Genomic DNA, 12,467 nt, shown 5'->3' with positions numbered 1-12,467 from the left:
ACCTTCATCATATCTCAAGTATATCCACCATCTTGCCACAAATCATGGTGCCCAATTCAACAGATCAATGAACGCTTATCACAATTTACTGCATTTGTAGGCTCTCAATCATCTCCAAAACTCACATGAATACTTAAGTAAAAAAATTCTCTAGCTATATGTGTCAAACCACCATCTTACCGCAAAATTTGGATGAGTGCATTAGAGGTTCTGTGAATGCTTCAACAAAAAATGATTATGGTGGGTTTGGTGAATTCACGAAGATGACTATGAATGAAAATGAGTACACATGTGAAAAGGGTGCAGGTGTGATGCAAATTAAAAAAAAAAATCTGACACATGAAAATATGCCACATAGTTCCAACAAGCATTTTAAATACTGAATTTACACCACCACCCTCCCAACTTAAATGAAACATTGTCCTCAATGTTTAGGACTCAAAATTGAATGGGGGGTAGCTAAAAAGGGTAGAATGCACTTGATGAGTGACGTAGGTAACTCGCTAAGCACCAAAGACGGTATCCTGAAATGACAAAATGAAACTAACCTACTAACAAAAACAAAGGAAACAACAGGAAACAAAAAGGAAAAGAAAGAAAATAAGAGAAAACAAAACAATAAAAACAAATAAAGAAAAACATACATGTGTGGTGTAGTCAAGGTTGATAGACCAAATCCATAAGTGGAATGTCTTCCACTTCTAGAACTTGCCTATCAATTAATACTTTAAGGCGTTGACCATTTACTTTAAAGATCCAACCATCCTTAGGATCCTCTATTTTTACCGCCCATTTGTAAAAACATTCTTCACTACAAAAGGGCCGGTCCACCAAGACCGAAGTTTTCCTAGGTACTTATGAAGTCTAGAATCATATAAGAACACTCAATCATTAGGTTTAAACCTTTTTTCTCAAAATATTTTTATCATAAAACACTTTCATTTTAGCCTTATAGATTTTAGAGTTTACATAAGCATCATTTCTCAACTCCTCTAACTTAGTCAACTGAAGTTTTCTAAGCTTACCCGTATTTAATTTCGAAGAAATACTAATAGGAGAAGTGTCACCTAGGCCAAGAAATGCATTCTTTAAACCTGAGGGTTATGGTTTCAATTCCAATTTGGGACTCTCCATGCTTGAAGGAATTTGTTTTTCACCTTTCTTAAGCAACTCCTCAAATTTTGGTTGCCAAACCTGTGTTCCATAATCCTGAGTTTTATAAAAAATAGCACAAATATCAATAACATTAGATGAATCATTCATAGTATCAAACTCAGAATTAGCAAGAAAGTATTTAAGAGAATCAGAATCTTGAGTTGTGTGAACTCCCTTGTCTATGAGTGTGTCAATCATGTACATTTGGTGGCACTCGTCATCCTCTATTGGTTGTTTTTCAATATGGAAAATATTCACATCAAGAGTCATATTCCCAAAAGAGAGTTTCATTAGACCAATAAGAGCATTAGCAGTAGTGAGGAAATGTCTACCTTAAATTAAGGGGATTTTAGAATTAGAGTCAACAAAAGAACTGGTATCAAGGATTAAAAAATCAACAGGGTAGTAAAACTTGTCAATTTGGATCAAAACATCCTCAAATATTCCTCTTGGTTTCTTAACTGAATGATTAGTCAATTGAAGCACAACAGAAGTGGGCTTAATTTCACCCAAACCAAGTTGCAAATAAATAGAATAAGGCATCAAATTTACACTAGATCCTAAATCTAGCAAGGCTTGCCCAAACTTATGATTCCCAATATTACATGCAATGGTTGAACAACCAGGATCCTTGTACTTAGGAGGAATTCACTACTTAATTAGAGTACTAACTTGCTCTGTTAGAAATGTTGTCTTCTTAACATGGTGCTTCCTCTTAACTGTACACAAATCTTTGAGAACTTTTACATAGGAAGGAACTTGTTAAATAACATGCAAAAGAGGAAGATGATCTTTACCTGCCTGAGGTTCTCCAAGATTTCATTGCTAGAATCCAAAGTTCTCATATCAGATTTTAAAGTTTGAGAAAATGGTACTTTAACTGGGCTCTTGATTACCTTGGCTTCCTTGGGAAACTCGGCACTGTTATTTTTGTGTTCCTCTTTGACATCCTCTTGCTTATCAGTTGTTGGGATGTGTAAGGACTTACCACTTCGTGTCACAATGCCATTGATCTCCTTCAAGTTTCCTTGAGCCATATGTTGACATTGGGGTGTGGATTGAGCTTGAGAAGGAAACTTGCCACTCTCTTTCACACTGAAAGAGCTCATCAATTTGGAGAATTGACTTTTTATCTCCTTGTTTTCTTCAACAACCTGCGTGATCAAAGATTTAAACTTTTGGTTAGTCTTACCTTATGCTTCAATAAAAGCATGCAAAGTATCTTCTAAGGAGTTCCTAGAAGAAGAAAATGCATGATATAGTGCAAGATATGATCTAGGGGGGTTGTGTAGGTGGCTGGTTTTCAGACTTCCAGCTAAAATTGGGGTGATTGCGCCACCCTGGATTATAGGTATCAGAGAAAGGTTTAAAAGGCTTCTTGTACATACTTAAGGCATTACATTGTTCCTCGTACATCCCTCTCATCTCAACAAATGTGAGACAATCTTGGGCGAGGTGATCTACCCCGCCATGCACAAAATATAGTCCAAAAGACTCTGCATGATTAGTCACGTGTGTTGGCTTTAAGTCCTTAGTCTTTAACACCTCTTGCTCCCTAGTGAGCATCTCAACTTTAGCTTTTAGGTTGTCCTCTTCCCTGAGATGGTAAATTCATTTGGGTTTCCTGCAGGTCGTGACCTATTTGCACTCTCAGTAGTACTAGGTCTAGTTCAAGTGTGAGCTTTTTCAGCAAGCTCATTAAGATATTCAATGGCATCCTCAGAATCTTTTTGTAAGAACTCACCATTACACATCATCTCCACAAATTGGCGCTCTCTAGGTGTAAGTCCCTTATAAAAATAGCTTACTAAGTGCCAATTCTCATACCCATGGTGAGGACACATACTCAACAACTCTTTAAACCTCTCCCACGCCTGATACAGAGTTTCACTGTCTTTTTGTGCAAATGTGGATATTTGTCTTTTTAAAGCATTGGTCTTATGTTGAGAAAAATACTTATTAAAGAAGAATTGAGTCATCTCATTCGATGACCCAATAGATCGTGGTCTCAGCGAGTATAGCCAACTCTTAACTCTATCCTTTAAAGAGAAAAGAAAGAACTTTAGTCTCACAATGTCATTAGTTGCATTTTGACTATGGAAAATTGCAACTACTTCTTCAAACTCCCTAATGTGCAAATAAGGATTTTCATTCTCTAAACCATGAAAGGTGGGAAGTAGTTGTATCATCCCTGTTTTAAAATCAAGTTGACGAGTGTTGATTAGAAACATGATGCATGATGGTGTGGTAGTGCGTGTAGGAAGGAGGTAATCCTGAAGAGTTCTAGTGGGTTGATCTTCGCGTTCACTCATTTCTTCTGGAGTAGATGGATTGTCAAATAAAGGATTTAAAAAGTTTGATTCTGACTCTAGTACAAGCCTACAAGCAAATCTACCCAAGGTGTCTCTATATTTATGTATGCAAGGTAGAGAAAAATGCAACACTAAAAAAAATCAAAAAGAAAAATAAAATAAAATAAAGATGCAGCAAGCTAAAAGTGGGAATGAAGGTACCGCCTTTACAAATTGCTGAAAAGAAAAATATCTAGCAATTCTTCTACCGTCTCCCTGGCAATGGTGCCAAAATTTGATTACACCCAAGCTAGTATACGGTGTTATAGTATAGTTTAGGGTGTCGATCCACAGGGAGGCGGAAGAAACACAACAAGACACAAGCTTAAAAGAAAAGATCAAATTACAATATGACAAGAATCTGAAAATTTTACCTAAAGCACATAATTAAAATGAGATTAGGGCATGGATAAGAAGGCAACTAAAGCTTTGAGCTTCCATCAACCGCATCCAATACTCTGACTTTTTCAATCCAAACGATATACACAATTAAGAATTATAGCACCAAATTCCTAATTGGAAGATATGACATTATATTCATCTACTTTCTCAAATTTAATTCTAGAATCTATTTTCCTGTTACAAACCACGATTTTCATATATAAAAATGAATATGAGATCTAAAGATGACCCTATGTTCATAAACAATAGTTCAGCAGAAGATCACGTCAATGGTATGAAAAGCTTGTTTAAGTCACAATCATATATTCATAATCCTATAACTCAACAAAATCAAACCATAGCAAGATTTAATATAATTGTCTCAAACTTATAATATCCAAAAAAAATGGAGAATTGAATCCTAGAATATTAAACAATAAAGCTTAACATATGAATTGACATAAAGTTACAGTATTTTCACCAATCAACTTCCACCCTAGGCTTTACCCAAGATTTAGTTCTCCATAGAAGCACTAAATAATAAAAATAGAATTTTTCGCTTCTCTAGAACTATGTCTCCTCCTCCCTAAAAACTCCTAATTTCGTGCTAATGAAATGCTTATATAGGGTAGAAAAGAAACCCAAATGTCTTTCATATTCCCGCATACAAAATTGCCTAAATTTTAGGACTCATATTGGCAGCCACGTATGCACTTCAGAATTTTGAATTTTAAAATCATTATTAGAGACAACTTTGTATCCCTTTAAGATAGCTTTCCAACTCATCAAGAATCGCATCAATCCGATATTTGAGCGGAAAGTTATGATCACACTACTAAAGTATGTACAGGTTGTCTTCTAGCGAATTTCGGACTAACTTTTTCTCTTGATTCGAATTACTCTCAAATCCCATCATTATCCTTATTTGAAGAGTCCTACACTCGTTGAAAGTTCTTAAGTTGTTCCAACGTTTTGCCCACTTGAAAGTCTTTTGAATTTGACTGGGTTTGGACGTCCTCTTATATAAACTCTAAAATTAAACATAAAAATCTACTCATGAGTATCCCAAAGTAAATAGAAACTCAATTAAAGAATACACATTAATTCCTATGATTTCTATTCATATTTTAATATTTTAGTCCAATAATAGGGTATCTAGAGTGCACTTTCATACACTCATCACTTCCACATGCTATTAATTCCTCAAATTCATGTTATGACATCATTATCCAATACTTTAAACCTTGAATTTTGATTAGGCCAAGAACAATTAGATTTGGGTTTGATAGCATCACAAACCTTAACCAAACCCTCTCTAAACCCCAAATTGAAGCCCACTTGGTGAAGACCCATGAATTTGGCCACCTTGGCAAAACTTCTTGAAGATGTTTCCTCCCCTACATGGCAGGCCATCCACTACCCTTGGCTACACCCAATAGTGCCTTGATGGGAGAAGGAAAATCCATCCCATCAGCCCCCATACCTCATGGCAACAGCAAGCAATCCTTGCCCCTCACTATTTTTCACTTTATGTGCACCTCAAATCAAAGGTCATTCAAGCCCATACCTCCCCCCTCCAGAAGTCCAAAATCGTTCAAGACACACTTAACTTCATTTTATCACTTCTTCACCCCATTCTTAGCGAGAAACCTGGAAGAGCTCTCTCAGACAGTTTTCTGAGTCATTTTGTGTGGCACTTTTTGACTCTTTGTAAGTAATTTCTCGCAATGAATCATTCATGGAAGTTTTTCTTCTTTGAGTTAGTTTCTGTATATATCTTATTTGTTTCATTCCGTGGTTCTTTGTTCTATTAAAAGTTGTTTTAACTATAGAAAGATCATTCTGGGCGTTAAACTGGGGAGTGTGTTATATTTTAGAGTTTTTGACCAAACTAATGGCCATATCTTGGTTCGAGAATTTTATGGACTATTGTTAACATTTGTTTATGAATGGTCATTGAGGATTTGTTACATGACTAAAGCTTTTGATGAAATATTTTCTTAGATATACAAACTTAGAAACTGGAAGTGGAAAAATAGTTTCTATTTTGAGAAAGCATGAATATTTCGTGATTTAATCTTACTTCAATGGCTTTGATATTTTTATTTAATGATACTAAGCCTATTATATGCATCTTAGGATGTTGGTTTGAAGATATTTAGCATTAGTTTCAAAAATATGATTTTTCTATGCAAGAGAATTTTGGTTAGACCTAAGATTTGATGTTTATGGGTTAGATCTATGTTTTATTTATTTTTACCTATGTGATTTTAAGTTTGATGGTTGGATCTTCTTTAAGACACATTTTTAAACTGTGAGATATTTTAGTTCAAAGATCTCATCTTTTTAAGCCATGGATCAACAGATTGATCAAAGCTAGTTAAGGAAAAGTTTCTGTTTTTGGACTAAGTGTAGAACTGAAACTTCAAGTATTGTTTTGTGATTTTTGGTGACTTTTGTTTGATGATTTAAAGTATGGTTGATCTTAGAAAGATGTTATGAATATGTTAGATGTAAGATTTGATTTTTTGGAATCATTGGAGATGTTTTGAATAGGGTCAAAACTTGGGTTTCAAGGGTTTGTTTTTGGTTAAAAAGTTTGGACCTTTTTACTAAAAATTTAGTTGGTGATGATTAGAATTTATTTTAATGGATGCTTAAGTATGTTTTTAAACTTAGTATTGGGAGATCTTTGTTGCAAAATTTCGGTTTAATCATGAGTTTTGAATTTGAAAAAATTGCAATAAAAATCAAGGGAAATAGCCTATTTAAGTTTCGGCCACTATAGAGTTTTAATGGTTGTGTTTAGTTTTAAATTTTTCTAATTTGATATTTTAGTTTAGGATAAAATTTACATGATGTATGTAAATTTTGGTGATTTTTAGAGTTAGGATGAAAAATCCTTAAATTAGGGGTAAAATGGTCAATTTTCTACATGTAGAGGGTAAAATGGTAATTTTGCTCTAAGTTAGTATTTTTCCATATTTTTAATTGTTAGTGATTCAGTTCTAACTTTTAGAAATCACTACTTTCAGTTCCTCGTGATCGCGCTTGAGTTTTGCTTAGAAACACGAAGGCTAAGGTCAATTAGCTCTTAACTTACTATCAATTTATTGTGTATGTGATGGGTAAGGGAACTACAGTTATGTTCGTATGTTATCATATATGTCATGCCATGCCACGTCATTACATGTTCATCTGTTACACATGATGTATACTATCACGAAATACTTATCTGTTAAACCATATATTCTGTCACACATTCCTATCTATTGTAAGTATGTCATGTCATGTATGCCATCAGTTATATGTATGTCACGTCACATAAGATTCCTTGTTACACGTTATGCCATGTTATGAAATATTATCTGTTACATATTATACCGTGTTACAAAATATTGTCTATTATATATTATGTCGTATTACAAAATATTGTCTGTTATATGTTATGTTATGCTACAAAATATTTTCTTTTAAGTACGTCATGTCTGTCATCTTACTTTCATATCATGTTACACTATGTCAGGACTTCTGACCTTTCATATTCATGACACGTTTCATCTTGGTTACGGTTTGTGTATTCGAGAACAATCATGTCAAATTATTCATGTCAATCACGACCCTAAGTGCTAGAATGAGGTAATATCCTAGTGGAACTCATTTGTTCACGCTAGAGTGGCCAAATAGGTGCGAAATTCTCTGAGTTGATGAAATACAGTCAACAGGTTGCGAATGAGGCCTAACTAGCTAGTCAGCGTAGCACGTCAGACCCTAACGCCGATAGAGCCATATTTTATTTTACTTGTGTCTACAGAAATTGTGGCACAAACAATTAATGGGGCAACAACTGTGGAACATACACTAAATGAGACACAACATTTGTGACACGTAGAATACGTTGGGCCACAACGACTGTGGAGTACGTATTAAAGCACTCACAACTGGTGTAGATACCTGTGTTGTGATGCGGTGATCGGTAGGGACCCGTGTAGCACTTGTATGGTCACTTTATTAATTAAGTCTATTGAATAAGATTCCAAGTTCATGTATTTCACGTTCAAGTCATGTCTTATGTTACGTCATGTTTCAGTTCACGTTCTTGTCTAAGTCAGTTCACATTCAGGTCACGTCAAGTCAAGTCACAATTTAAGTCTAGTTCTGTTTAAGCAAGTCAAGTTCAATTCAATTTCAGTTCAAGTTATGTCAGCTCATGCCATGTTATGCCAAGTCACGTTATGCTTATTATTTCATGCCATGTTATGTCAAGTTATGTTATGCTTATTATTGACTTTGATTATGCATTTATGCATTTACTGTGATGCATGCATCATTAACCTGTGTGGAAGTTTCCTGTTAACTTGGTGATATTTATAATAAAATCTCACTATGGTAGTCCCAACTACCATTTCTCCCAAATGGTAGATCTTGTTACAGGACCCAAAAGAGAACGGATTCCACCAACTGGACACGGTCGACTGAGCGATGGTGCGACGTCAATGTTAATATAGTAGTTAACTTAAATTACTATTTGTACTATATAGTTACATCTCCAGTACTCTTTCAATCATAGCCATTTTAGACTGGCGTTATGATCTCAGTTGTTTAGTATGTCCTTTTGTATGAAGTATGTTTTTAAGTATTTGAGATATTTTCAGTTTGGTGCGTAGTATTGCTAAAGAAAAAAAATTATCCGCTACGAATATTGTATAATGCTAGATGCATGTTAGGAAAATTGCATCTTTAATTGTCATGAACGAGGGCAAGTAACCTTGTGTTGCATGTCCCAACGATTTAGATATATGTCCAATCCCAAGCAGAATCCTGGGGGCGTCACAACCTCACTACCCAAACGCAACCCAAGTAGAACCTTACACGAAACCCTAGTAAGGGTTGAACATCTCTTGCCCCTATAAAGACCAAGAACTCGGTTTCTTTAGGAGATAAAACCCTAGACATACCATACTCAATAAGATTTAAGCATGGCTGTCTTCTAGTGATCGAACCAATTACTCCTTCATTCCCATGAAGCTTACAACAAGGTTACAATACAATCATTTACTCCATCACTCTGAAACCAACAACTCCCTTGCAAGTGTGTGCGCATGCATAAGAAGAAAATGAGGTGGTGGCTTGAAGGTTCTTATCGTGCAATCCTTTCCCACAGAGTGTTCTCAAATCTCTAATCCTGCCTTGTACAAAATGGGTGTTTGGATGGAAAGAAAATGATGTTGGATTCTTCCTAAGGGGGGCGAGATAGAGATAAGAGGAGAGAAGAAAATTTTGAAACCAAAATGACCTTTGAGCTCCCTCTAGCAAGTGTATGGACGCCGACCAAAAATGCCCCATATTTATATTTCCCTTTGCTCCCACCTTCTCTCTCATATCATTACTTTGTTGTAGAATCCCAAAAAGTTTATGATCTTCTACATGCATGGGCGCCAAGTGGCATCCCTTTCTTGCAATGGCCAAAAGTATCTTCTTCTTCCCCTTATCATTACTTCTCTTGGAAACATAACAGACTCCTCATGCATGAAGGACAACTAGTGCCTTTTGTCCTAGCTGAATCCCCAAGTGTCTTTCAACATCCCCTTTGTGGTCTAGATACAATGAACCTATGGAAAGAGACATGCATGGTTGCAAAGTGGTAGTATGGGTGGCGTGTACTTCACATGACCTAAATCTTAAGGTCTTCTTCCTTCATCATTTGCCTTCTAGAAACTCCAAAACCTATCTTCCATGCTTGCCAATTGGCATGCTCCCTAGAAAACCAAACTCCCCTCATGATTGCATCTTCTAGAAATTCTAAGTTGCCTATGCATGAATGCCATGTGGCAAAATCAGTGAGGGTGGCGTGTGTCCCTTAGTATTTCCAAAACTCCCTTCTTTTCCTTCCCTCTTCACTTTTTGGTCCAAGTACAATGAATCTATAGGATCTAATTGCAAGACTGCCAAGTGGCATTGTAGGTGATAGGGTTGGCGTGTGCCCTAGATGAGCCGAAACTCTATGGCTTTCCTCCTTCTTCACATGACTTCTTCTAGCAGCTTGGAGCTTCATTTCATAAGGGACAAGTGGCGGGTGTCTCTTAGAAAATGAAATTCCCTTTCCCTAGGAGCCTAATGATTATGACCTAGGGAAATTCAAGGGTCTCTCATGCACCAACTCTCTCTTCCTTCCTAAACCCTAATTAGGTTTTCAAACTCTAACCCTCATGTAGCCAAAAATTGCAAGGTATATGGCTTCTTCTTGGGCTTAGGCGCCTATTACACCATCTCATAATAAGACCCACCTTAACCTCATGGTCCTAACCTTCACAATCCAATGGGCTTAATTCTAATTAGACCAATAACGAAATTAGGGTTTAACCTCAAGCTCCTAGCTTGGGCTAGGAAATCACAATTTAAATTAGGGACAGGCCCCCATACTAGCCCTCGGGTTGCACAGGTTACTCTTCCTCATAACCCTCCTTGTTTCCTACATTTGCATCAAAACCTACAGTTTCAAGGAACGAAACCATAGTGAGATTACCATGGTGAGATTTCGAGGAAATCTTAGTAAGTTATAACTCAAGACAACAACTAATAATGCAAGTAATAGCGATAAATATATATCGAAATGAACTTCAAAGTAAATAGAAGGAAGATGATACATACTAAGGTGCCAGCCTCCAGGTAAATAAAGTTTTCAAACATAATATAAAAGTTACCGAGCATCCATGCCCAAATCATCACATAATAATTTAATCCTAGACCCTAAGTCCATTCTACAACATGAAAACCATCTTGCCAACCATTACCGTTTGTTAACGTGCGTGCCACAGTCTCCCCTTAGAATGACCGCACATACGACTTCGTAATGAGCAACACCTGGATTGGTGCCCCATCCTTGACCATTGCATCCTCTAGTCTCCGCTAGTCTAGAGGCCACAGCTTCAACCCGAGAGTGTTACCATCTCACACGTTGTTGCCTAGCAATAATCCAGAGGACGTCACCCAATTCGTAAACGCTCCCGAGTAACCAAAGAAACTCCACCAAAATAATGCCCATTTCTACTTGGGTCGTGATCCATTTGCACACCCATATACTCCTTTTAAAACATGAAAGTAGGTACTTTAACAAAGACAACCATTAAATCACAATGGGGTATTATGCATACGCAAAAATATATAGAAAAAAAGGGACGAAGGCATAGTAGATCGTAACATCGCATATTTGTAGTCATTAACCAACATTGTTAGTGTTGTCATAGAGAAGAACCTAGCTTAGCAGTGAGCCTTCACTAAATTGCTTGTTGATAATCTGGCCCCCCTTGGTTCGATGTAAACTCTAGTGTCTGAAAGCATTAGAGTACGAACTCAACCACAGAGTTAGGATTTTCGCCTTCTTTCGATGATTACTGCAGAGAGAGAGAGAGAGAGAGAGTGTGTGTGTGTGTGTGTGTTTACTAGATTTTCGAAGATCTCAATGTGTGGGAGAGAAACTCAATGATACGAAGCTTTTGTATGGTGCCATCTGCCTCTCACAAACCTCATAGTTTTCGACGTGGGTTGGCTAGTAATCTGACAATCCTCCATTGTCCAGGTATACGTCGGATGGAAGGGATGACAAAGACAGAAGGGAAAAGCTTTGGGCGTTTCAGAAATTCGACTAAGGAGATAGAAAACTCAATATGTCACTTGTGAATGTCACCCACATGGTGGAGAGCTTCTGTGCATGGTTTTTGAGTCTGTGACTCCCCTATCTTATGCAAGCCTTTTGTAGAAAACATTGTCATTTGAGTTTGATATCTTCATGATGGCACCCGCTTGCCTCCTGAGCACTCCTAAGTTCCTTCCAATCATGCTCTACTAACTTTGAAAACTTCACTTTCTAGCCCAATTTTCGAGGCTAGGAGCATATCCTTATATCCTACATTCTCTATGCCTTGCTCATGGTACACATTTTTCCAACTCCAGCTCATGAGGAACATACCCTTCGCTTGCTTTTGAACTTGATTGCCTTGCCTATCGCCTGTCTAACCTATGCTTGCCCAATGTTAATCTCGCATTCCTCTTGGTCGCCTTGCCTTTGTTCACCCAACATGATGCTTACTTCATTCACATGTTTCCCTTTTTACCTGAACCTCTGCCCGCCAAGGGTTGTGCTAGCCTACGCCTCGTTCGCATGAGGTTTTTGCTTGCCTAGACCGTTCGGCATGGTCTTCCTTTACATTTGAGATGATACTCCTTTGCCTAGTCAAGCATGCTCTTTCTGTGGAGAGTTCTTGCCTTTGAAAGGGCCCAATCCTCACATGAAGGGTGGAATATGTGCTCATGATTTGGTCCACATACAAAGTGAAGTAGAAAATCTCATCTAATTCGCATTACATCTTGGTCAATTATCGATCCAAAATGAGAAATGATGGAAAACTGGAAATCATTTCTAACAAGAGCTTTTTCCAGTGCATTGTGTTTGGGGGCATGTTATTAGTCGTTTCTTGTATACCATACCATCTAATGTGCGTCAAAATGTTTCGATACACGAGTGATTTAAGCCTCGCATATAGAAGGGATTTCTAGGGTTTATTTTTGGTGCATTCTTCC

The 12,467-nt window shown here is 37.0% G+C and overlaps 1 non-coding gene across 1 annotated transcript; it reads left to right on the top strand.

Annotated features, from left to right (window-relative positions):
• The first annotated feature begins 2,979 nt into the window (after window positions 1–2,979).
• On the top strand, window positions 2,980–3,087 carry LOC121251316. Its single transcript, XR_005937984.1, has one exon. It is a non-coding gene; the product is annotated as a small nucleolar RNA R71 (small nucleolar RNA).
• Window positions 3,088–12,467: the final 9,380 nt, after the last annotated feature.

Source organism: Juglans microcarpa x Juglans regia, chromosome 2D (assembly GCF_004785595.1).
Source record: "Juglans microcarpa x Juglans regia isolate MS1-56 chromosome 2D, Jm3101_v1.0, whole genome shotgun sequence".
Classification (NCBI taxonomy): domain Eukaryota; kingdom Viridiplantae; phylum Streptophyta; class Magnoliopsida; order Fagales; family Juglandaceae; genus Juglans; species Juglans microcarpa x Juglans regia.
Note: the sequence above shows the minus strand (reverse complement) of the source record. Positions and strands in the feature narration are given on the sequence as shown.